The sequence below is a fragment of the Zea mays genome, chromosome 10 (assembly GCF_902167145.1).
Source record: "Zea mays cultivar B73 chromosome 10, Zm-B73-REFERENCE-NAM-5.0, whole genome shotgun sequence".
Classification (NCBI taxonomy): Eukaryota; Viridiplantae; Streptophyta; class Magnoliopsida; order Poales; family Poaceae; genus Zea; species Zea mays.
Genome location: NC_050105.1, coordinates 84146058 through 84173595, shown reverse-complemented (window position 1 = coordinate 84173595; position 27538 = coordinate 84146058). Strand labels below are relative to the sequence as shown.

General features: G+C 48.3%; 1 pseudogene; it reads left to right on the top strand.

The window, feature by feature from the left end:
- Positions 1 to 219: 219 nt before the first annotated feature.
- LOC103642573 (uncharacterized) overlaps positions 220 to 27538 on the top strand; it is a 65513-nt pseudogene continuing 38194 nt past the window's right edge.

Genomic DNA, 27538 nt, shown 5'->3' with positions numbered 1-27538 from the left:
TCATTTACAATCTTTCCTCGGTATTACATGCAGATATCAACCTATGAAAAAAATTATGATCTATCCTCCGCAATAACCGTCCCATAATTTCGCTCATGCATATAATGCAATCCCGTGGATTGCGTTACATGCAGTTCAATAACCCACCATCCCACCATCCCACGTCGCGCGGATGGCCTGCCTTTCTTAAAACTGTTGCCTGTCATATCTGCGTCTGCCATGCTGGCCACCCTAGCTCACATCGGTCGAACCAGGATCGTCTTCTTAGATGTGGGATGGCTTGGAATGGTCTGGTCGGATGGTGCAGGGAGGGGCTGGGGCTTCCAGCATGGGTTTGGAAGCCCAGTGCTCCCAATAGCTATATATTACGCTCATGTACCATCGTATAAAACAACCGCTCTACCTGGCCTTCCACGATGGCTGAGACTAGGGTTTTAGTGACGGCGGTTGAACGACACGAGCGAGCGCGGCGAAGCCAGCACAACCGCGGCGGACAAGCGTCCCCATAGACGAGATCCATGGTGCAGCGCCGGAAGAGCGTCTCCTCCGTGCCGCGCACTGCGGCTCGCACGTGCCGCTGCTCGTGTCGCTCTTTGGCCGCTCGCTCTCCTCAACCGCTTCCACACGTTGGCGTAGCTCCCAGCAATGGCGATGGCGATAGGGTCCATGGCGGCTTGGTTGCTTGACCATCAAATCTGTTGGAGGCCTTTGTCTTCCGAAGGTCCTCAGAAACATGATTTAACAATGTTTTCCAAGTGTAACATATGAACAGGTACCTTCGTACTCGGGTTAAAAGCATATACGATGTGAAAAGCATGGTTGAGACAAAGGCTAATGTTGTTCCGAAGCTACGCGCAAGGAAGCTTCGGCTCAATGGTGGAAAAAGGAACCGACTTAAAGGGAAAAAGGCCATTTAGTCCCTGCTGGGTTGTCCATAAGTCAATAGTAAATATGAAGGGCATGAATGTAAATTTACACAGGCTGCGCTCTGTGCCTATAAATAGGTGAACAGTACCCCCGTACTGTTCACGCTGAGTTGTATTCATCTGTGCGTCACGCTTGGACTTTTACCTTCTGTCAAGCCGAAGGTACAAATGTAATTCGATATTGTTTCTGTTTATCTATGCTAATATAAAGAAGACATATTAATAATGTCATATGATTATTCATGTTGTCTCTTGTATTTCATATGCTTCTTCTTTCATTAACACGTACTATGATGATGAAGGTATGTCTTTCATGACCTTCATCTGAAGATCATTATATCCTAAGGGAAATAATGTTTCGAAGGACGAAGGACCTTTAACCAATAACATTTGTGTTGCCTTGTTCTTAATTCATAGTATTTGAGAACAAGTCCCCAACATTGGCACCCACCTCCGGTGTACCTACTTCCACAACCTTCGGCAAAGCACTGACCTTCGTCATGCCGCCGAAGAAGATAACAGCGCCAAGGGCTGCTGCGCTGCAGCCACTGGACACAAACTAGGAAACTCTTTCTCTCCGAGAGGCTCGAAGCCAGAAGAGAAAGGCCACCAGTCCAACGCTCTAGGAGGAGGAGTTGGATCAAGAGATCAGGGACATGGAAATCATCCTTCAACAAGTGCAAAGGAAAAAGGAGAAGATGGCTCGGTTGGCCGATCTTCAAAGGAAGATCGACGAAGCTACTGAAGAAGTGCGTCATCTTGTTCAAGATGAACAAGACCAAAGGCCCCAACACAGGGAGCTTCGTCAAGAGGGCCTATTCAACGAAGATGGATGGTATGATGATTTTAGTCACAATACCTTTACTTTTGATGATGCTTCTCCCTTGGTAGCAGAACTGCAGGCTACCCCATGACCCCCATCATACAAGCCACCTCAGCTTCCCATGTATGATGGGCACTCAGATCCAAAGCAGTTTCTAATGAGTTACGAAGCAACTATATCTTTGTACGGGGGCAATACCGCAGTCATGGCAAAGTCCTTTGCCATGGCAGTCCGGAACGTAGCCCAGACATGGTATTCTTCTCTTCGGCAGGGACAATCACGTCGTGGTAGAAGCTCAAGGACATGCTGGCTACCAGTTTCCAAGGCTTTCAAACGAAGCCAGTCACAGCTCAGGCCCTGTTCCAGTGCACGCAAGACCATGAGGAATACCTTCAGGCATATGTCTGAAGGTTCTTGCGACTGAGGGCAGAAGCGCCTATAGTGCCCAATGAAATTGTCATTGAGGTCATGATCAAGGGTCTTCGGCCAGGACCTACGGCTCAATACTTCACGAGAAAGCCCCCACGGACTCTGGAGAAGCTGCTTCAGAAGATGGATGAGTACATCCGGGCTGACAACAACTTCCGCCAAAGAAGGGAGGAAGCTTATAGATTCTCTAAGATGATTAGGGGCTTCGGAGGAAGAATCCACCCGAGGCATGTTAGGTCGATCCACAGCTCCAGTCAGAACGACGACAAAGGAAGCCAGCCTCAGAGGTCACAATACACCTCACAATCTTTGGGGCAACAGCAAAGCTCTTTCAGGACGCCAGCTCCAAGGGGCAGAGACGCTAGGGGCTTCGGAGGAAGATTTGGGGATCAGCCCAGGAAGATCTATTGCTTATTTTGTGGTGAGGACAAGGGCCATACTACAAGAATATGCCAAATCGCCATTCAAAAGCAAAAGGAGATCGCAGAAGCCGAAGCTCGGCAGAATCAGCCGAAGCAGGTCTTGCACACTGCTTCGTGCCACTCTCCCTACATACTAGAATATGTGGGCAATCATCTTGTAGCTTCTGTTGCTTCGGCTAGCCATTCACAGGCTTCCTGGCCACAGCTCCCACCCCCACCACCACTGCAACCGACCTATTCCCGAAGCCAGCAGCCAGAAGGGCGCCAGCACTCCCAACAACAACGTGAATTTAGGGAGGAATCCGAAGCTCGCACAGTCAACAGTACTGTGCTAGAATCAAAGCACATTTATTGAGCGATATCCTACCTCTGAAATACCTTTATGTTCTATGTCATTTTGTTTTTCAATAAGGAACAAGCAATGTAAATCTAGTTTTAATTCCTTGTAATAATTTCGCTTCAATTAGAATGAAATATATCTTCTTCACAAACTGATGAAGCTCAAAAATTGCTGAAGCTCAAAAGTTGTTCCTAAGGGAATGCAGAGCTAAAAATTGCCGAAACTACAAAAAAGTCGTTCCTAAGGGGGCGCAGCGTAAGTTTTACCGAAGCTACAAAAAAGTCGTTCCTAAGGGAGCACAGCGTATGTTTTCTGCTCAAAAGTCGTTCCAAAGGGAATGCAGAGCCAAATACCGCCGAAATATAAGGCGAAGAAGTTCAAAATACGTTCCTAAGGGGATGCAGAACTTACACCAAAAAATAAATGGTGAAGCCGAAAAATAAACGACAAAGAGATTTCAGTCGTTCCTAAGGGAATGCAGAGATTATGTTCCAGTGTGGGAGTGTGAGTGTGTGTCTCCGTCATTAGCATCATTTTGCATCATATCATCATATCATTCTGCATAACATCACATCATACATCATATCGCATCAATGGCACGAATCGAATACGAAGTCGACCTTCGGAGAATGCTTCGTAAAAATAAAAATGTGCTAAGGCACAAAATAAGCTTTGAGAAATACAACTTCATTAGCTCTGTTACAAAAGAAGGGATTCCTTGTTTACGAAGCTTGGATATTTTTACGAAGGCCTAGATCTTTTTCTTCACGACGCATGAAAAGAAGGGAAGATGTTTTTTCGCCGAAGGCTCAAAAACGGTATGTATGTAAGTTTCATGCATCGTAAAGAAATAAATTATAATAATTTACATATTTGATCCAAAGTTACACACATCAAATGTTACAACTTCGTTACAATAAAAAGCACAATGTTCATTCTAGTGTCTATTACATCGACCATTTAAAATGTTTTTAGAATAAGTGCTAGTCTTCTTTCAGGATTTTCTCCGTAACTTCATTCAACAATTTATTGACGACTTCATCAACAATAGATTCAGCCATATTAATGATCTCCAGTGCTTCCTTCGTTTTTGGATCGACCATGGTGTGACGGAACCTCCCAAGGCCCACCTACAGTTGTCCTTGTCCCACGGACCTCAGACAACCCTGTAGGTGCACTTGATCACTTGACAAGTTCGGTATCTGAATTCCTTACCTTCCCAAGAGCGTTTTACCCGTCACGCAGATATTATAATTCATCGGAGATACGGAAATGCGGAAGCAGTTACAATAATTTACTTTTATTGAAAAGTAAGATAGAGTTAAATATTTACAGACCAGAACATAATATATGAGTGCTGAGTATTATTATTACAAACCAGGGGAGGCAAACACTCCTCCCGAATAAGTAGTAAAAAGTTTTTAACGGAGGGCCTTCCCTCCCGCAGCTCTAGTCTTGGTTCTCTTCTTTGGGTACCACCTTTGAACACAAGCAACAAAAGTTTGTCGCTTCTTCACCTAAAACAACATGGGATAAAGCCCTAAGTATGAAGTGTACTTTTGCAAGACTTACCCGAAAAAGTAAAAGTCTCTCAAGGATATGCTGGCTTTAAGGGAGTCAAGGTAAGGCTTATCAATAATTAATGACTCTGTTTGCAAAAATGCTTACTAAAAGTGGATCCTTAAAAATCTAGTTTTAATTGCCATGTTAAGTAAAATTACCTGCAACTAGAGTTCTTTCTACCCTAGTTCAATCACTTGACATGCACTAGCCAATTTCTTAACAACCCTTCAATCTTTACTGGATTGCTACGTGTAGGGCAGTGACCAAGTCTTCATATCCGTGAAGTTACAGCGGTCCGAATCGATTATACTCAGATGAGGATCTCCAATCACACGACATATGTAGCACTTAACCCTTGCATATGTCAACTCGCCACCGGGGTTCTTAAGACCAGATCAGGTTACACCAACCGAGAGCATAGATACACCACCGTCCAGCCTCTTGCCACGGAGGGTACACGCTACTCTTGCCATCTCTCCACGCCCATTGTGTGTTATCTTATTCTGGTATTAGTCTGCCCGAGGCAAAGCTTACCCATGACGAGGCATGTGACCAGTTAAAGGGTCCTCGATCATCAAGCCTACATCGAGACGGTCCTTAATCGACTTAGACGGAGACACTACACCGTGACTCTCTTCTCGTGCAAGTCACCCACCCGGTCTCAGCTTAATCATTTCAAACCCAAAGTTTGGTACCTGGCAGAGGTACATCTTTTCCGATGTTGAACCCATCATGGCCATGATGGATCCACCATCAAGTTTTATTTTTGAAAACATCCCTCCCACTTTGCAACATCATCTTTTGTAAAAACAAAACATTTTGTTTTGCTAGAGTAAGACTAAGCATAAGAAAAACCTTTTGTAAAACAGGGATTCAAAGGGAGCTAATCAAATTCAAGGAAGGAAATGCAGGAATTGTTTTAGCACTCAACTCCTATCACCTAATGCATCAAGCAAGTGAGAAAGATTTAAAAAGGAACAAGGAGGTGGCAAATGCACCGGGGCTTGCCTTGTGTTACTGGTGAATCAGGCTCGGTCCCGCAGATATCAAAGTAGAAACAGCTGCCTGCCTGATGTTCCTTAGGTGGTGGTGGTGTCCTTGCTTCTTCTTCTACTTCCTCTTCGTTTTCTAGATATAGCCAAATATAATAATGAATGCTCATGTAATGCTCATGAAGATGCAAAAATAATAAAAGTTTGTTATCTAAAGTCTTGAGTACAACTTTCCTTCACGGATCTCCGAGAACTTAGGGTTTTCGGAGTCAACAGTGAAGTTCATAGGGCAGGGTGTAGGTTTTTGGGTTCTAAGTATCAAACAAGGTGCACATCATACCAAACTCTACCCAAGGCTTCTAAATATTATTTAGAGATTATCCTAAAAATTTAGTGAATTTTGGAGTTATTATTTATTTTCTAAAAATCCAGAAGCAAGGTCTTAGGCTGTTTTAAATACTCTATAATTTTCTGTTTGAATTAAAAAACCTAAAACTGTTTTTATTAAATTTTATGGAAAATTAGGAATCTAGCAAAATTGGTCTTGCATTTTTAGCATTTTTCTACAATTTTTCTAGAATTTCTTGAACTTTGACAGAAAAAGAAAAAGTATGAACAACCCTGGGCTGATTCTGGCCTGAACCGGCCCAACTAGGGCAGAACGTGCCCACGCGCGCGGCCGCATGCAATCTTTGCACCGAAGACCCTGTCTTTTTGAGTATCCAAAAGCGGGGTCGCAGCACTATTCATTGGAATCACTGACAGCTTATGAACCCCCCCCCCCCCCGAGTTTCTATTCCTTCACGAATCGAGTCCCTGACGGCGGGCGGTGTCGCGTAGAGCTCCGACGAGCTAGTGTACCGGCCAATTCACTCAAATACTGGCGCCCTACCTTAGCCGAGACCGAATTCAAGATCTAATGAGCGTTTCCCCTCACTCAATTTCACGAACGGCTACCCAATTTGTTCTGGCCACGGTAACAGCGGGTGTCACGGACAACCGAACGCGTTCCCGGCGATATATGGAGTCTTAGTTTAATTGACCGGGTCGAGAAGCACCACAAGCACACAGGGATGCTAAAACAAGAACAAGGAGGACGTGATCGGACATGTGACGGGCTGACCGCGGCGAGCTCACACACGCGGTGTTCTTGACCAATTTGGGGGAAATCTTAAATTGGGGCGCTCTGGTGGACGATCTGAGGCACGGGTTGCTTCACTGGGTGCGCAATTACCTAGTGGAGCGGACGGAGGCAGCAATTTATAGCCTCTAGGGGCGGCAGTGCTCAATTTCACGAAGATGTGCTGGCGGTCGGAGGGAAAGAAAGTTACTGGCACGAGAGATCAGTGGCATCTACCGTGGCGACCTCACCGGCGACAAACTTATGCTTCAGGGCGGTTCCTAATGACTCACCGCGACGTGGTACAGCTTCGAGGCACGTAGCTTGGCCGGATAACGGCGAACGCCGGTGATGCCAACGCGGCTTACCCTGGCAGGACACAACGCTGGTAAAAACAGTGGTCGGAGTTTATCTCCAATGCGATGCTTTAAACCGAGGAATGCTTATCCGAGCACGGTCGAACGTGAATCGCGACGCCGGTGCGAATCCGGGCGCAAAGGTTGCCGGTGGCGAGGTTCACTGAACCTGACCCGATCAGGTTACTATACCATGGGAATCATCTTCAGAGTGCCTGACAGAACATATTCGAGGCAGATTTTCTCCAAGTTTTGCATGACGACTTCATCATCCTTCTGCACCAAAGTTGTAGACCTATAAACCCTCTTCACCTTCGTTATAGCATCACTAGTCAGATTCCTACTGGATCATGCTTAGAATTGATCTCTAAGTTCATGAAATCCCACTGTTAGTCTGACTTCAGACTCCAAGCAGTCTGACAGTCCAACTTCAGACTCATTTATCTTCAGTTTTCATTTAGCACTAGTGGTTAGTTGCTTAAGTAAACTTGTTCTCCTATGATAGCTCTACAAACTTGATGTGGTGATCTAGGGCTAAATCCTTATGGTTTGAAAATTACAAGGCCCCAAAGCTGAGCCAATTACACTAAAATTCAGACTTAGCCCATAGAGTTCAAGTGTGGCTCTTTTGCAAATAAGTCCAAAACTTAGGATTTAAGTTGAAATTCCCCATACTTGTGTACCACATGAGTTAAGATACTCTAATCTCATGGTTTTTGCACTTTAGTCTAAAAGTGTACTAATTTTGCACTTAGCCCCCCTAGGGTTTAAGGCTAGGGCTTTCTGGGGTTCTTTTTAGAATTTTTGACACTTCTAGGGTTTGGATGTTACTTAGGTCCATTCCTAGTGACATTTCATGACTATTTCAATTGAGTTTTACATTTTCCCTCCTTAAGCCTTGTTTGCTCTATTAAGCCCAATCTAGGGTTAGGTACCCTACTCTAGGGTTTTATCCACAAAATGTCATATCAATACAACTTGTATGAAATTTTGCCTAGTGAATGCACTCTAGGTGTGACAAACATATGGAATGCCAATGCTTATGATGTTATGCTCAAGTTTTAGTAACAGTAACACCAGGGGTGTTACAACCTCCCCCCATAAAAGAATCTCGTCCCAAGATTAAAAGTCCTAGGCAAGTAATGGAAAAGGAAACACGACACATCTTTATTTCCTTATTTTTGGTACAAGGTAGGGGTGGTTTGGGGCTCACTCCTTTATTACAACAATTGTATACACTTTACAAATTACATGAGGCTAAAAAGCCTGGGAAATTCTTTTCTAAAAAGTCCTGAGTTTCCCATGTAGCCTCATCTTCTGAATGTTGGTTCCATTGTATCTTGTAAAACTTGAGAGTTTTTCTTCGGGTAATCCTGTCATTTTGATCCATGACTTGAATAGGGTGTTCTGAATATGTCAAGTCTGGTTCTAAGGCAACATCCGTTATTTTGATAGTTCGATCGGGAACCCAAAGACACTTCTTCAATTGAGACACATGGAACACATTATGTACTGCATACAAGGTTTCAGGTAACTGAAGTCGGTATGCCAGTAGTCCATATCTTTCAATGATAGGAAAAGGACCAATGTATCGAGGTGCAAGCTTCCCTTTTACCCCAAAACGTGATACACCCTTCATCGGTGAAACTTTCAGGTAGACATAATCTCCAACTAGAAAGTACAAGGGTTGTCGTCGCTTGTCTGCATAACTCTTTTGTTGAGCTTGATCTTTCTTTAAATTATGAATTATTCATTGGACTTTCTCTTCTGTCTCCTTTACCATATCAGGCCTGAAGAAATTTCTTTCACCTGGTTCAGACCAGTTTAACGGAGTACGACATCGTCGTCCATATAAAGCTTCGAAGGGCGCCATCTTAATGCTTTCTTGATAGCTATTATTATATGAGAACTCCGCTAATGGTAAACAATCATCCCATTTCGGTGGGAATTCCAGAACACATGCTCGCAACATATCTTCAAGTATCTGATTTACCCTCTCAGTCTGCCCACTGGTTTGAGGATGATAGGCCGAACTATGGAGCAATTTAGTACATGAGGATTTGTGAAGTTCTTCCCAGAATTTGAATACAAATTGAGGTCCACGATCCGACACTATAGTCTTCGGAATACCGTGCAAACTGAGAATGCGAGCAATATACAGTTTCGCATATGCGATTACTGGATACTTTACTTTGACGGGAAGAAAATGGGCGATCTTTGTAAGTTGATCAATGATAACCCAAATAGAGTCGAATCCTTTTGTTGTCCTGGGCAATCCCACAATAAAGTCCATACTAATATCCTCCCATTTCCATGTAGGGATAGGTAGAGATTGTAATGGACTAGCAGCCTTCATGTGTATGGCCTTGACACGTTTACAAGTGTCACATCTTGCCACATAGCGTGCGATTTCAATCTTCATCTTTGTCCACCAATAATGTTGTTTTAGGTCATGATACATCTTAGTGCTTCCGGGATGGATAGAATAGTGACTAAGATGTGCTTCATCTAGAATTTGCTGGCGGATCTCATTATCCTTAGGCACCACTATGCGATTGTTAAACCATGCAACACCTTGATCGTCTCTTCTGAAGCAGTTGGCTTTACCAGCTTCTATTTTCTCATGGATGTGTTTCATACCCTCATCATTTCTTTGTGCGTCAATTATTCTTTGTAGGATGACTGACTGAAGCTTCAAATGATTTGAAGTTCCATGCTGAATCATTCCCAGGTTCAACTTCTCCATTTCTTGGCATAACGTAATGTCATAAGTCTTCATGGTAAGGCAATGACAGAAAGCCTTGCGACTTAATACATCTGCCACTACATTAGCTTTGCCTAGGTGATAGTGAATCTGTAATTCATAATCCTTGATTAGCTCAAGCCATCTCCTTTGTCTCATATTAAGCTCTGACTGGATAAAGATGTACTTCAAACTTTTGTGGTCTGTATAAATGTGACAGACATTCCCCAGCAGATAATGACGCCATATTTTTAGGGCATGAACCACCGCAGCTAACTCCAGGTCATGAGTTGGATAATGTTCCTCATGTCGGCGCAATTGCCTTGAAGCATAAGCTATTACTTGGCCCTCTTGCATTAGGACACAGCCGAGACCACTGCCTGATGCGTCACAATACACATCAAAGGGCTTTTCAATGTCCGGTTGAGCCAATACCGGAGCAGTGGTTAATAATACTTTTAGCTGTTCGAATGCCTCATTACATTTCGAAGACCAATTGAATTTAATATCATTCTTCAATAAACTTGTGATTGGTTTCACAAGCTTGGAAAAATCTGGTATGAATCGGTGGTAATAACCAGCCAGTCCAAGGAAACTTCGGACTTCATGTACAGTGGTTGGGGGTTTCCACTCCAAAATATCCTTGACTTTGCTGGGATCCACCGCAATCCCCTTGGCAGATAATACATGTCCCAGAAATTGAATCTCCTCCAGCCAGAATGCGCACTTACTGAACTTAGCATACAATTGGTGTTCCCTTAAGCGTGTTAATACGATCCGCAAGTGATGAGCATGCTCCTCTTCATTCTTGGAGTATATTAAGATATCATCAATGAATACCACCACAAATTTGTCCAACTCGGGCATAAATACTGAGTTCATCAGATATGTGAAGTGGGCAGGAGCATTTGTCAGTCTGAAAGACATAACCAGATATTCAAATAACCCATACTGTGTGGTGAAAGCGGTCTTTGGTATATCTTCAGGTCGGATACGGATCTGATGATAACCCGACCTGAGGTCAATCTTGGAGAATACCCGGGCTCCGGTAAGTTGATCAAACAGAATGTCAATCCAGGGAAGATGGTACTTATTTTTGATAGTGACCTCATTAAGGGGTCTATAATCCACACACATCCGTAATGTTTGGTCCTTCTTTTTGACGAAGATGGCTGGATAACCCCAAGGTGAAGAACTTGGTCGGATAAATCCTTTTTCAAGTAGATCTTGTAATTGGGTCTTGAGTTCTGCCAGTTCATTTGGAGGCATTCAGTATGACCTTCTAGAAATAGGAGTCGTATCGGGCTTCAACTCAATCACAAATTCTACATCTCTTTCTGGAGGCAATCCCAGTAGATCTTCTGGAAAAACTTCTGGAAACTCACATACTATCGGAATATCTTGGATCTCCGGTATGATGGCTTCATATACTCTGCCATATGGTCTAGCTGGAATGGCTACGAGGATAGACAAAAGAATCTCTTCTTGGCCATAACTCAACCTGATGGTTCTCAGATCAGTGTTGAGGATTGCTTTATGTTGGGCTAACCAATTCATGCCCAAAATTACATCTATGTCTTGGCCTTTTAGAATAATCATGTTTGTAGGAAAGTCCCATTCAGCCAATGTTACGGGCACGTGGTAAGCCACTTCTTTAGTAAATATTTGTCCCCTAGGCGAATGAATAGTAAACCCTTCCCTTGATTCAGTATATGGAATGCAATGTTTTTCCACAAACTTCTTGCTTATGAAAGTATGCGAAGCACCAGAATCTAAGAGAATAATTGCAGGGTGATTGGCCACGAGGAACGTACCCATCATAACCGGTTTGCCTTCCAGTGTTGTGGCCACTTGAGTATAATAGATCCGTCCCATTTTCCTTGTATTTTTGCCCGCGGTATTGTTTGCCGCATTTCCCTTGGAACTCCCGGAACTCTGTTGATTATTTGATCGATTCTGCTTTGGGTATGGACAGTCCTTAATAAAATGCCCAGACTTTCCACAGTTGAAGCAACATGTTGATGAGCTTGGAAGAGCAGGGAAATGAGTGCCAGGGGCACCCGGCTGATTTGTAGCGGTGGGGGCAGCGGTAGGACGGATAAAAATTGGTTGCTTGAAAGGGAAGGAGGGTGGGCGTGATGAAGAACGACTTTGATTAAAAGGTCGGATGACCAACCTTTGTCTTTTCTCAGACCCTTGATTGGGCCTATCGCCTCCATTCCCCTTTGATTTTCCGGAGCCAGCATATTTAGCCTCAACTGCCAGCGCTGTGCTCACAACCCTTCCATAAGAAAGATCAATGCAGGTGGCCATCTTTCGTTGCATTCGATCATTCAAGCCTCTCATGAAGCAATTTCTCTTCTTTATATCCGTGTTGACTTGATCAATAGCGTATTGGGAAAAGTGGTTGAATTTATTGAGATACTGAGTGACAGTATCCCCACCTTGCTTGAGCTTCATAAACTCCTCCTGCTTCATATGGAGGACCCCTTCAGGTATATAATGCTCCCTGAAAGCCAACATGAACTCATCCCATGTGATTTGATGGCCAGCCGGCTGAACGGCAACAAAATTTCCCCACCACGTACTGGCAGGGCCTTGCAGTTGTTGTGCCGCAAACAAGGGCTTTTGAGTTTCCGAACACCGGAGAAGCCCGAACTTCTGTTCAATAACGCGGATCCACTCATCCGCTTCCAGAGGATCTTCTGCCTTGACAAACAATGGAGGGCGTGTCTCTGAGAAATCCATATATGATGTTTCACGGGGTCCTTGCGGATATGCCCGCCCGCCTTGTTGCTTCATCTGTTGCCTGCCATTTCCCGCAGGAAATGGGTGTTGTCAGCTGTGGCATTAACCAAGGCAGCGATGGCCTCTGCTAATGTTGGAGGTACTGGGGGTGGATTCGGGGTTGCTTCCCTCCCACGAGAGGTGCCCGCCCCATCCTGTGCGCGAGTCTTAGACAGCATCTGAGGCATAGAACATTTGAAGAAATATGATATGCCAGAACAAACCATCCATTTCACATTACTGAAAAAGGTAATGTTACAGACTCGTATATACAACAGGATTACATTACTGTCGGGTACCATAATTAGGGGTACCCCCAAGACTCCTATGGTAATCACCATCAACGCAAACTGCAGAGGCTGATGGGCGCAATTCAGGTCAAGACTTCGTCTACTCAAGGGACACGATCTCGCCTCGCCCGAGCCCAGCCTCGGGCGGGAACAGTAGTCCTAGACGGATTCACGCCTCGCCCGAGGGCCTCCTCAGCAATGGGCGCTCCCTCGACTCGCCCGAAGCCCAGCTCGGGCAGGCTTCGTAGTGAAGCAACCTTGGCCAAATCGCCTCACCAACCGACCGTATCATAGGCGCATTCAATGCAAGGATCGCCTGGCGCCTTATCCTGACACGCGTACCTCAGTCGACAGGGTCGAAGTGACCGCAGTCACTTCGCCCACCCACTGACTGACCTGACAGGAAAACAGCGCCGCTCGCCCCTCTCCGACTGCTGTGCCGCCCGCCAGGGTGAGGCTGACAGCAGCTGAGTCTAGCCTCAGGCACCACAGGAAGCTCCGCCTCGCCCGACCTTGGGCCTCGGCCTCAGGAGAAGTCTCCGCCTCGCCCGACCCCAGGGCTCGGCCCCCGCCTCGGCCTCGGAAAGTGGTCTCCGCCTCGCCCGACCCCAGGGCCCAGCCTCAACCTCGACCTCGGGAGGAATCGCGTCGTCGCCCGACCCCAGCCTCGGCCTCAGGAGGAGTCTCGGCCTCGCCCGACCTTGGGCTCAGACCGACCATGCCGCAGGGTGTACATCATTACCCTACCCCTAGCTAGCTCAGGCTACGGGGGAACAAGACCGGCGTCCCATCCAGACTTGCCCCGGTAACAAGTAATGATGGCTCCCCGCGTGCGTCCATGACGACGGCGGCTCTCATCCCCTTACGGAAGCAAGGAGACGTCAACAAGGTCCTGACAGCCCCGACAGCTGTGCTTCTACAGAGCTCAAACGCTCCTCCGACAGCCATGACACCATGTACACAGGGCCCTAGCACCTCTCCGACAGCCACGTTGGCATGTACATAGGGCTCCGGCTCTTCTCTGCCGGACACGTTAGCATATTGCTACACCCCCATTGTACGCTTGGACCCTCTCCTTGCATCTATAAAAGGAAGGGACAGGGCCCTCATGCGGGGGGTGGTCGCGCGGGACTCTCTCTCTCTCCCTCGCGAACGCTTGTAACCCCTACTGCAAGCGCACCCACTCTAGCGCAGGATAACACGAAGCCGCGGTTTTCCCCCTTTGTGTTCCATCTCACGCCAACCCATCTGGGCTAGGGCACGCAGTGACAATTTACTCGTCGGTCCAGGGACCCCCCGGGGTCGAAATACCGACTGTTGGCGCGCCAGGTAGGGGGTGCTGCGTGTTGACGAACAACTTCTCGTCAAGTTCCAGATGGGTAGTCTCTAGCAACCTCTTCAGCCCGGGACGCTGCTCCGTTTTGGGAGTCTCGAGTTCATGTCCCTCGACGGCAGCTACGACATGGTACTCCTTCCCCCGCAGCGCGACAGCGACAACGACGACCGTCAGCCCGCCCGGCGGTGGCGGACTCGGCGACGTCTTCCCCCCATGGCGGAAGAGCAACATCCGGGTTTGTTCCGTCGCCTTCCTCGCCGCAGAAGGAGGAGGCGGGGCAACCGTAGCCAAGCAGGATGCGGCACCTCGTTGGCGGTCGAGCGAGTCGACGACACTGGCACCCCAGCGGGGGACACGGCGGGCGTTGACCTCGTGCCCGAGACAACTACAAGCGTCATTTCCCCACAACACGCCAACCCCAAGCGGACAGATGACGCCAGCACGCTCGCGAAGGGCCTGCTGGGCGTTAGCCTCATACCTGGCAGAACGGTGCAGTCCGTCCCCGACGCGACTTCGTCACCGTCCATCGATCGAGAGGTACCGTCCGTTTTCCACCCTGTGCCTTTTAGATTCAGCTTCGATCCACCAAGCGATCCCGCTTCGGTGAGCGCTTTCATAAAGGCATATCCTAACCTTCTGGGGTACCATATGTGGTCGACCTGGGACCGACTGACGACCGTCTTGACCTACGGGCCCCCGGGCTCTGAGGAAGACGACGAGCCCGACACTGGTTGGGATTTCTCCAGGCTTGGTAATCCTAGCGCCGTGCGAGACTTCATGACCGCGTGCGACTACTGCCTCTCCGATTGCTCCAATGATGGCCGCAGCCTTGACGACGAAGGTTGTGGCCCAAGTCGCGAATGTTTCCACGTCGATCTAGGGGGTCACGACGAAGGCAACCACCTTGGTATGCCGGAGGACGATGATCCCCCTAGGCCTGCGCCTCGTGTTGACATCCTGCGGGAGCTAGCTGTGGTCCTAGTCCCTGCGGGGGGTCAGGACACACAGCTCGAGCAAATCCGTGAGATGTAGGCCAAGCTCGACGAGGAAGCAGGACAACTTGTGCAGCTCCGGCAAAACATCGAGTAGGAGTGGGCAGGCCGAGCACTAGCTGGAGAAGCGCGTCATCAGGCCCAGGATGTCCAACGCCGTATCCCTGGCGATACCAGGGCAAGGCTGCCCCCGACTTCTAGTGGGGTCGGCCAGAATCTGGCTGCAGCGGCGATACTACTCCGAGCGATGCCGGAGCCATCCACCACCGAGGGGCGGCGTATCCAGGGAGAAATCAAGAATCTCCTGGAGGATGTCGCGGTCCGACGGGCCGAGAGCTCTGCCTCCCGAAGGCAAGGGTACCCTTCGGAGCATCACGCCGCGACTTCCAGATTCATGCAGGAAGCCTCGATCCACACCGGGCGCACGCGGGATGCGACGCCTGCGGCCCCGGGTCACCTCGGCAACGAGCACCGCCGCCATGACCGTCGAGCCCGCCTCGACGAAAAGGTGCACCGAGGCTACCACCCCAGGCGTAGGGGACGCTACAACAGTGGGGAGGATCGGAGCCCCTCGCCCAAACCACCTGGTTCGCAAGCCTTTAGCCGGGCCATACGACGGGCGCCGTTCCCGACCCGGTTCCGAGCCCCGACTACCATCACCAAGTACTCAGGGGAAACAAGGCCGGAACTGTGGCTTGCGAACTACCGGCTGGCCTGCCAGCTAGGTGGAACGAATATTGACAACCTCATCATCCGTAACCTCCCCCTGTTCCTCTCCGACGCCGATCGAGCCTGGCTGGAGCATCTGCCTCCTGCGCAGATCTCCAACTGGGATGATCTGGTCAAAGCCTTCGCTGGAAACTTCCAGGGCACATACGTGCGCCCTAGGAACTCTTGGGATCTCCGAAGCTGCCGCCAGCAGCCAGGGGAATCCTTGCGGGACTACATCCGGTGGTTTTCGAAGCAGCGCACCGAGCTGCCCAACATCACCGACTCGGATGTCATCGGCGCGTTCCTCGACGGCACCACTTGCCGCGACCTGGTGAGCAAGCTGGGTCGCAAGACTCCCACCAGGGCGAGCGAGTTGATGGATATCGCCACTAAGTTCGCCTCTGGTCAGGAGGCGGTCGAGGCCATCTTCCGGAAGGACAAGCAACCTCAGGGACGCCAGCAGGAAGACGTCCCCGAGGCGTCCGCCCAGCGCGGCACGAAGAAGAAGGCCAAGAAGAAGTCGCAAGCAAAACGCGACGCCGCCAACGTAGATCTTGTCGCTGCCGCCGAGCACAGGAACCTTCGGAAGCCTCCCGGAGGGGCCTACCTGTTCGACAAGATGCTCAAGGAATCGTGCCCCTATCATCAGGGTCCCGTCAAGCACATCCTTGAGGAATGCGTCATGCTTCGGCGCTACTTCCACAAGGTCGGGCCCCCGGCGGAAGGTGGCAAAGGCCATGACAACAATAAGAAGGAGGGCAACAAGGCAGAGGAGTTCCCCGAGGTCCACGACTGTTTCATGATCTATGGTGGGCAAGTGGTGAACGCCTCGGCTCGACACCGCAAGCAGGAGCGCCGGGAGGTCTACTCGGTGAAGGTGGCGGTGCCAGTCTACCTAGACTGGTCCGACAAGCCCATCACCTTCGACCAAGGCAACCACCCCGACCGCGTGCCGAGCACAGGAAAGTACCCGCTCGTTGTCGACCCCATCATCGGCAACGTCAGGCTCACCAAGGTCCTCATGGACGGAGGCAGCAGCCTCAACATCATCTACGCCGAGACCCTCAGGCTCTTGCAGATCGATCTGTCCACGATCCGGGCCGGTGCAGCGCCCTTTCACGGGATCATCCCCGGGAAGCGCGTCCTTCCCCTTGGACAACTCGATCTGCCCGTCTGCTTCGGGACTCCCTCCAACTTCCGAAAGGAAACCCTCACGTTCGAGGTGGTCGGGTTCTGAGGAACCTACCACGCGGTGCTGGGGAGACCGTGCTACGCCAAGTTCATGGCTGTCCCCAACTACACCTACCTCAAGCTCAAGATGTTGGGCCCCACATACTGACACGCATTGGATCCACATACCGACACGCGTACGAATGCGACGTGGAGTATGTGGAGTACGTTCAGACCCTCGCCGAGTCTGAGGCCCTCATCGCCGACATGGAAAGCCTCTCCAAGGAGGTGCCAGATGCGAAGCGCCACGCCGACAACTTCGAGCCAGCAGAGGCGGTTAAGTTCGTCCCTCTCGACCCCAGCAACGACGCCTCCAAGCAAGTTCAGATCGGCTCCGAGCTCGACCCCAAATAGGAAGCAGTGCTCGTCGACTTTCTCCGCGCGAATGCCGAGGTTTTCGTGTGGAGTCCCTCGGACATGCCTGGCATACCGAGGGATGTCGCTGAGCACTCGCTGGATATCCGAGCTGGAGCCCGACCCGTGAAGCAGCCTCTACGCCGTTTCGACGAAGAAAAGCGCAGAGCCATAGGCGAGGAGATCCACAAGCTGATGGCTGCTGGGTTTATCAAAGAGGTATTCCATCCCGAATGGTTAGCCAACCCTGTGCTTGTGAAAAAGAAAGGTGGGAAATGGAGGATGTGTGTAGACTACATTGGTCTAAACAAAGCATGTCTGAAGGTTCCCTACCCTCTGCCTCACATCGATCAAATCGTGGATTCCACTGCTGGGTGCGAAACCCTGTCATTCCTCGACGCCTACTCAGGGTATCACCAAATCAAGATGAAAGAGTCCGACCAGCTCGCGACTTCTTTCATCACCCCTTTTGGCATGTACTGCTATACTACTATGCCGTTTGGTTTGAGGAATGCAGGTGCGACATACCAAAGGTGCATGAACCATGTGTTTGGAGAGCACATCGGTCGAACGGTCAAAGCCTACGTCGATGACATCGTGGTCAAGACGAGAAAAGCCTCCGACCTCCTCTCTGACCTTGAAACGACATTCAAGTGTCTGAGGGCGAAGTGTGTGAAACTTAACCCCGAGAAATGTGCCTTCGGAGTCCCCCGAGGCATGCTCCTGGGGTTCATCGTCTCCGAGCGGGGCATCGAGGCCAATCCGGAGAAAATCGCGGCCATCACCAACATGGGGCCTATCAAAGACTTGAAAGGAGTACAAAGGGTCATGGGATGCCTTGCGGCTCTGAGCTGCTTCATCTCGCACCTCGGCGAAAGAGGCCTACCCTTGTATCGCCTCTTAAGGAAGACCGAGCACTTCTCTTGGACCCCCGAGGCTGAGGAAGCCCTCGGAAACTTAAAGGCACTCCTTACAAGTGCGCCCATCTTGGTGCCCCCTGCTGCAGAAGAAGCCCTCTTGATCTACATAGCCGCAACCACTTAGGTGGTCAGCGCCGCGATCGTAGTCGAGAGACGAGAAGAAGAACATGCACTGCTCGTTAGAGGCCGGTCTACTTCATAAGTGAAGTGCTATCCGAGACTAAGATCCGCTACCCGCAAATTCAGAAGCTGCTATACGCAGTAATCCTGACGCGGCGAAAGTTGCAACACTACTTCGAGTCTCATCCGGTGACTGTGGTGTCATCCTTCCCCCTGGGGGAGATCATCCAGTGCCGAGAGGCCTCGGGTAGGATAGCAAAGTGCGCGGTGGAAGCATGGGCGAGACAATCTCGTTCGCTCCTCGGAAGGCCATCAAGTCCCAAGTCTTGGCAGACTTCGTGGCTGAATGGGTCGACACCCAGCTACCAACAGCTCTGATCCAACCGGAACTCTGGACCATGTACTTCGATGGGTCGCTGATGAAAACAGGAGCAGGTGCGGGCCTGCTCTTCATCTCACCCCTCGGGAAGCACCTCCGCTACGTGATGCGCCTCCATTTCCCGGCGTCAAACAACGTGGCCGAGTACGAGGCTCTGGTTAACGGGCAGCGCATCGCCATCGAGCTAGGAGTTCGGCGCCTAGACGCTCGTAGCGACTCGCAGCTTGTCATCGACCAAGTCATGAAGAACTCCCACTGCCGCGACCGGAAGATGGAGGCCTACTGCGACGAGGTTCGGCGCCTGGAAGACAAGTTCTACGGACTTGAGCTCAACCACGTCGCCTGACGGTACAACGAGACTGCGGACGAGCTGGCTAAGATAGCCTCGGGGCGGACAGCGGTTCCCCCGGATGTCTTCTCCAGAGACATACATCAACCCTTCGTCAAGACGGACGACACGCCCGAGCCCGGGGAGGCCTCGGCCCAGCCCGAGGAGGTCTCGGCCTAGCTCAAGGCACCCTCAGCCACCGAGGGTGAGGCACTACGTGTCGAGGGAGAGCGGGATGGGGTCACGCCTAATCGAAACTGGCAGACCCCATACCTGCAATATCTCCACCGAGGAGAGCTCCCCCTCGACAAAGCCGAAGCTCGGCGACTGGCGCGGCGTGCCAAGTCGTTCGTCTTATTGGGCGATGAAAAGGAGCTCTACCACTGCAGCCCCTCAGGCATTCTCCAACGATGCATATCCATCGCTGAAGGACATGAGCTGTTGCAAGAGATACACTCGGGGGCTTGCTGTCACCACGCAGCACCTCGAGTCCTCGTTGGGAACGCCTTCCGACAAGATTTCTACTGGCCGACCGCGGTGGCCGACGCCACTAGGATTGTACGCTCCTGCTAGGGGTGTCAATTCTACGCAAGACAGACGCACCTGCCCGCTCAGGCCTGCAAACAATACCCATCACTTGGTCGTTTGCTGTGTGGGTCTGGACCTCGTCGGTCCCTTGCAGAAGGCACCCGGGGGCTTCTCGCACCTGCTGGTCGCCATCGACAAATTCTCCAAGTGGATCGAGGTCCAACCCCTAATCAGCATCAGGTCCGAGCAGGCGGTGGCATTCTTCACCAACATCATCCATCGCTTCAGGGTCCCGAACTCCATCATCACCGACAATGGCACCCAGTTCACTGGCAAGAAGTTCCTGGACTTCTGCGAGGACCACCACATCCGAGTGGATTGGGCCGTCGTGGCTCACCCCATGACAAATGGGCAGGTGGAGCGTGCCAATGACATGATTCTTGTCACACCCGGATTTTAGGGGTCCAAAGCCCGGGCGTAAACATAATCACCAGGTGTGCTGGGACCAAGTCTCACACATATGATGAATCATGGCACAGGATCGAATGTCACATCTTTACTACATAACAGGAGTTCTATACAAAATAAGTAAATAATTACATTATAAGGAGACAACGGTCCAGCAACCCAAAGTTGACTGGGAGACGACGGCCTAGACCTCTCACGAACTCATCACAACATCCTCCATGCGCCTCATTCTGCGGTACCTGTTCTTGACCTGTGGGGGGGGTGTGAGACAGCAAGAGTGAGCTCACATACGTTCATCGCTCAACAAGTTGTGGGGAATAATGTGCATGAACTCGCTAAAGGTGGGAGCTCACGTGAAGTGTAAGGCTTACCAAAGAGGATGGTTAGAGTTGAGCATTGCTTTTAAAGTTGGTCAAAATTTTATTAGCAATTACTAAGTATAAGTAAATACCAGCCCAATTAAATGGTAGAACAAAAGTAACACCCTCACCTGCGATGCAATGCATATGACAAATTGAGTTTAAGTTCCATAATTTAATCATCAGAGAGTCCTGAGCTGCTCATGACCGTGAGCTCGGCTAGTATACCAGTTTTACACTCTGCAGAGGTGGTACCCTTTACCCACAAGTCATGTTACCCATCTGCCAAGGGATCGCGACTTCCCATACACCTCTACCGAGGAGGCGAGGCAGGGTAACACTACGAGGCCTTTACAAAGTTCCACTAGCTTCAGAAAACCCGCTACAGTTTATAGGAAGCTCCAATGCAGGAATCCCTTGCAGGACCGCCATCGCAGCAAAATCCTCCCGAGGGCCTCCCTACACTGACCACTCCCCTACTGCCCTTGCCCCTTTCGGGTAAGGTAGTCCTCCACTAGCTTTCCTAATTAATCAGCCAAGGGCGTCCATAAACCCTTGTGGTGGCACGTGTTTCTCAAGTTAAGCTCTATGTTCCAATTAACATTTAATGATCTTGTCATGAACATAAATAGAATAACAACATAATTGGAACATAGATGTAATGAAATATTAACCCAAAACCATATAAAGCAGTAGTAGAACTACCCAAGTGATTCAGGGGTAAGCAAGGTATTCAGGATGAACAAACTAGGGTGACCTATTGGGTCCCATCAAAATTAACCTATGCAGATCATTATGATTAATCAGAACATGAGTAGGTAAAAAGAAGTGATCAAGGGCACAACTTGCCTGGGACTTGAGATTCCATGTACCAACTTGCTCTTCAGATGACACGTGTCCTCACTGCTAAACGAATCAATACAGATATAAACATGGTATAGACAAAATTAACATTACACCAAACATATAAATAAAATACACAGTAATAATCTACATATTGAAATAAAATCCTTGGAACAGGAATCATAATTTTTGGAGTTATAGATTTTAAGTTATGGATTTTCAAAGGTTTTATGTGTTTAAAATGGGATTAAGTGTGGGATAAATTTTCTGACTGTTGTCATGATAAAACAGAGGCTCTAGGTGTTAGAGAATAAAATTATAAAAATTTAGAAAGTGGAATGGATTATTTTGGAGCCCATATGAATATTCTATGAATTATACAAGTTCTAGGGTTTATTTTTATATTAAAAATCCAATTTCCTATTCATTTAATCAATTTTAAACAGCACTGGACCGGACCTTCATTTCTGAGAACAGCAGGGGCCCAGGCGCAAAAGATCCTACGACTCAGAATACTAAGCAGTAGGACGGCGGGTTGATTCAAACATTTTCCAGGGTCTCTTTTGCAATTATGGCTCGGTGAAGGGGTACGGTGCGCGGACGGACGTCCGATCAAGTGTTGACGGCCCAGATTAGATCGTAACTCGAGCGAACCGGTACGCAGCGTGGGGCATCAGATTAAGATCCTACGGCTAGGGTGTTATGAAGATGTGATCTAATCCCGGTCATCGAACTACCATCCTACGGCTCGGATCCGTTTGATGAAGGGGGTATGCTGATTCTAATCCTGTCCGCCCATGCAGAGATCAACGCCTCGAAACAATCAGCAGCACAATTTAATCCCCACCATTGGATGAGGATCCAACGCCAAGAACGTCATCTGCCACCCCAAGCGCTTGGACACGGCGAAGCATACCCCGCACGGCGGGCTTCACGCCGACGAGCAGCGCATCCAGGGTTACAGAGCCCAAATCCTAGAATAGATTGGCGCAAAACGTAGAGGGGCAGCTAGCGGAGTTATCCGGTGGACACATACCGGTGATTGAAGAGGTCGCGAGCCTGCCCACGGAGGAGAGCGGATCCGCGACGGAGATCGAACCACGGCGAGCAATTCGAGTCGCCCCAAGGCCACGCAGTTCAAATTGAAGGCGCGGACAGCTTCACGGGTCCCCGGAGAACGCCCCCACCCGCACGCGCGGACCCGTGCGCGAGCACAGAGGAGAATCACCGGCGGCGGCTGTTGGCGAGATGGTCTGCGCGACGCGTTGCCGTGCATGATGGGGGAGGATGATGGCTCGACTAGGGAACCCAAGAGGCGAGGTAAGAGGTCGCGGCGGGTTTTATGCCCCCCGCAGGCGGAGTCCACCTTCCCCCAAGCACACGGCAGCAAGGATGAGGATCTGGGCGAGCTTTTCGCTATTTCTGTTGAAACTAACCCCGAGGAGACGGCACGGATGTCGCAGCAGACCGGGTCGAAGACCACCCTGACCGTGGGCCCCACACGGCAGAGATTCTCCCCGGGATAATCGACTTCGGGTGCGCGGGACTGGAGCTCAGCCATGGACTCGATCTACCCGCACGATCTCGAGCGACCCGCGTGGATTGAAGAAGACCGATCCGACAGGATGGTCCCACGATGCAGTGACACTGCGAGGACAGACCGGAGGACTAGGTACTGGCGAGTGGGCCCGGTTCCCCAGAGAGCAGAAGGGAGAAGCGAGCGCACGCGGTGGGAGGGGGTTTGGGCTAGCGCGAGGTGGGCCGAAATCGGTTCCTGGGCCGCGCGCGCTTCTGTATTTCCTTTCTGTTTTTCTTTTTATTTTCCATTTTCCCATTTCAAATTTAACCATGATTCATCTTTGAATTTCAAGCAAAACTCTAATGTGGACAGAAATCCTATCTTCATATTTATTATTATTACTGTTACTTTTATTATTTTTATTATTTATCTTTCTCCTCACCTTTTAATTCAAAAAGGAATAAAGGATTATGATAATTATCTTTCTCAAATTCTTTACTATATATATATTTTGTAAATTGAGGTCAAATTAAGTCTTGATTCCTTTGTTCAAACAAAAAATGCTCATCACAAAATCATCAGCATGAGATGCATATTTTTAAACTCATTTATTTGTTACCTGACCAATGTAATTCCATTATTTGAATATGCACAAATAGAAGGAGTTCAAATGATCTCCAAGGTTTCATAAATTCTCAAACACTAAGATTAATTTTATTTATTTATTTGTTTTCCTGATACAAATTTTGGGCTTTACAAATCCTACCCCCCCTTAACAGAAATCTCGTCCTCGAGATTTGTAAGAAAAGGGATATAGAAAGCCAAATGTTTGGTTGCAGTTTAGCTTCGAGGGTTTTTTTTTCCAAATGATTTTAAGCACAAATGTTTTCTCTATACTTTTTTTTAAGTCATTTAAATAAGAAAATGATTAGGAACACCTGGGTATACTATGTTTAGCTATTAGGTAGAATTAGAGAAGGTTGCGTTAATAAGGATTAGGGCAAAGAAAGATTTCATTATCTTGACTCATCTGGTGATTCCGTTTTGCCCTTTGAAGACTTGAGTTGGTGCCTATCCTTCTTTGACATGGTTGGTCTTCTTTGGCCTTTATTTCTTGGAGTTGTCATCCGAGTTAAGGACATATGGCTAGGATATATGTGAGTAGGATGGATTGTATGGTGTAGGTAGGTTAGAATCTCTTGCTAGGTTAAAATTGTGGGGTTATGCAACTATTGGATGGTTAAGGTAGTTGCATGTGGCCAAGTCGATCTGTCATTCTTAATTTAGTGCAGGGTGAACTAAGTTAAGACCCGTTCTATAGGAGTAGAGTCTAATCTATTTCATCAGAATTATCTAACATGTTTGATAAGTCACTTTAGATTAGATCAGATCTAGGTTAGATTGGTGTGACTAGTTTGACTAGATAAGATCTTATTTATTTTAGGCTAGATCATGGTTGTTACACTAGCGTGGGATAAATATGCTTATTGGGGTAAGATGAATCCATAAGGATAAGGTAGAATCTTTTGAGGTCAGATAGATCTATTAGGATAAGATAAATCTTTTCAAGATAAGATGAGAATCTTTTTTTTAGGATAAGATGGATCTATGAGTGTAGGATAGACTTTTTCAAGATAAGATGGATTTTGCTAGGCTAGATTCTTTGATGAGGGATAACCTAGTTCATTTAGATATTTTTATAACCGTTTTTTTTCTATATGTATATGCAGATGTGATTGTGGACATTACTCCACAACTAATCACACTCAATCAAAGATCCAAATCAAACAAGTATCATAAGAACAAACATTCAAGCATACAAATACCTATAAAAATAGTTTTGTTTTTGTTCCTAAGAATAGGTCTCCTATTCCTAAAGTCACTTTTAGGCACAGGATTTCAAAGTGTGAAATCCACATTTGTCTTTAGAATGAAAAGGTAAGAATAATTAGAGTAAAGCGAAAATAGATGAGAAAAGATTAAGAAAAGTTTAGAAAGAATCAGAGTAGCAAAGGTAAGTAAATATTGGTTGTCCAGTCCTATCTAGGTTTCGTCCTACAGTCAACATTCCTCTGATACCACTTCTGTCACACCCGGATTTTAGGGGTCCAAAGCCCGGGCGTAAACATAATCACCAGGTGTGCTGGGACCAAGTCTCACACATATGATGAATCATGGCACAGGATCGAATGTCACATCTTTACTACATAACAGGAGTTCTATACAAAATAAGTAAATAATTACATTATAAGGAGACAACGGTCCAGCAACCCAAAGTTGACTGGGAGACGACGGCCTAGACCTCTCACGAACTCATCACAGCATCCTCCATGCGCCTCATCCTGCGGTACCTGTTCTTGACCTGTGGGGGGGGGTGTGAGACAGCAAGAGTGAGCTCACATACGTTCATCGCTCAACAAGTTGTGGGGAATAATGTGCATGAACTCGCCAAAGGTGGGAGCTCACGTGAAGTGTAAGGCTTACCAAAGAGGATGGTTAGAGCTGAGCATTGCTTTTAAAGTTGGTCAAAATTTTATTAGCAATTACTAAGTATAAGTAAATACCAGCCCAATTAAATGGTAGAACAAAAGTAACACCCTCACCTGCGATGCAATGCATATGACAAATTGAGTTTAAGTTCCATAATTTAATCATCAGAGAGTCCTGAGCTGCTCATGACCGTGAGCTCGGCTAGTATACCAGTTTTACACTCTGCAGAGGTGGTACCCTTTACCCACAAGTCATGTTACCCATCTGCCAAGGGATCGCGACTTCCCATACACCTCTACCGAGGAGGCGAGGCAGGGTAACACTACGAGGCCTTTACAAAGTTCCACTAGCTTCAGAAAACCCGCTACAGTTTATAGGAAGCTCCAATGCAGGAATCCCTTGCAGGACCGCCATCGCAGCAAAATCCTCCCGAGGGCCTCCCTACACTGACCACTCCCCTACTGCCCTTGCCCCTTTCGGGTAAGGTAGTCCTCCACTAGCTTTCCTAATTAATCAGCCAAGGGCGTCCATAAACCCTTGTGGTGGCACGTGTTTCTCAAGTTAAGCTCTATGTTCCAATTAACATTTAATGATCTTGTCATGAACATAAATAGAATAACAACATAATTGGAACATAGATGTAATGAAATATTAACCCAAAACCATATAAAGCAGTAGCAGAACTACCCAAGTGATTCAGGGGTAAGCAAGGTATTCAGGATGAACAAACTAGGGTGACCTATTGGGTCCCATCAAAATTAACCTATGCAGATCATTATGATTAATCAGAACATGAGTAGGTAAAAAGAAGTGATCAAGGGCACAACTTGCCTGGGACTTGAGATTCCAGGTACCAACTTGCTCTTCAGATGACACGTGTCCTCACTGCTAAACGAATCAATACAGATATAAACATGGTATAGACAAAATTAACATTACACCAAACATATAAATAAAATACACAGTAATAATCTACATATTGAAATAAAATCCTAGGAACAGGAATCATAATTTTTGGAGTTATAGATTTTAAGTTATGGATTTTCAAAGGTTTTATGTGTTTAAAATGGGATTAAGTGTGGGATAAATTTTCTGACTGTTGTCATGATAAAACAGAGGCTCTAGGTGTTAGAGAATAAAATTATAAAAATTTAGAAAGTGGAATGGATTATTTTGGAGCCCATATGAATATTCTATGAATTATACAAGTTCTAGGGTTTATTTTTATATTAAAAATCCAATTTCCTATTCATTTAATCAATTTTAAACAGCACTGGACCGGGCCTTCATTTATGAGAACAGCAGGGGCCCAGGCGCAAAAGATCCTACGACTCAGAATACTAAGCAGTAGGACGGCGGGTTGATTCAAACATTTTCCAGGGTCTCTTTTGCAATTATGGCTCGGTGAAGGGGTACGGTGCGCGGACGGACGTCCGATCAAGTGTTGACGGCCCAGATTAGATCGTAACTCGAGCGAACCGGTACGCAGCGTGGGGCATCAGATTAAGATCCTACGGCTAGGGTGTTATGAAGATGTGATCTAATCCCGGTCATCGAACTACCATCCTACGGCTCGGATCCGTTTGATGAAGGGGGTATGCTGATTCTAATCCTGTCCGCCCATGCAGAGATCAACGCCCCGAAACAATCAGCTGCACAATTTAATCCCCACCGTTGGATGAGGATCCAACGCCAAGAACGTCATCTGCCACCCCAAGCGCTTGGACACGGCGGAGCATACCCCGCACGGCGGGCTTCACGCCGACGAGCAGCGCATCCAGGGTTACAGAGCCCAAATCCTAGAATAGATTGGCGCAAAACGTAGAGGGGCAGCTAGCGGAGTTATCCGGTGGACACATACCGGCGATTGAAGAGGTCGCGAGCCTGCCCACGGAGGAGAGCGGATCCGCGACGGAGATCGAACCACGGCGAGCAATTCGAGTCGCCCCAAGGCCACGCAGTTCAAATTGAAGGCGCGGACAGCTTCACGGGTCCCCGCAGAACGCCCCCACCCGCACGCGCGGACCCGTGCGCGAGCACAGAGGAGAATCACCGGCGGCGGCTGTTGGCGAGATGGTCTGCGCGGCGCGTTGCCGTGCATGATGGGGGAGGATGATGGCTCGACTAGGGAACCCAAGAGGCGAGGTAAGAGGTCGCGGCGGGTTTTATG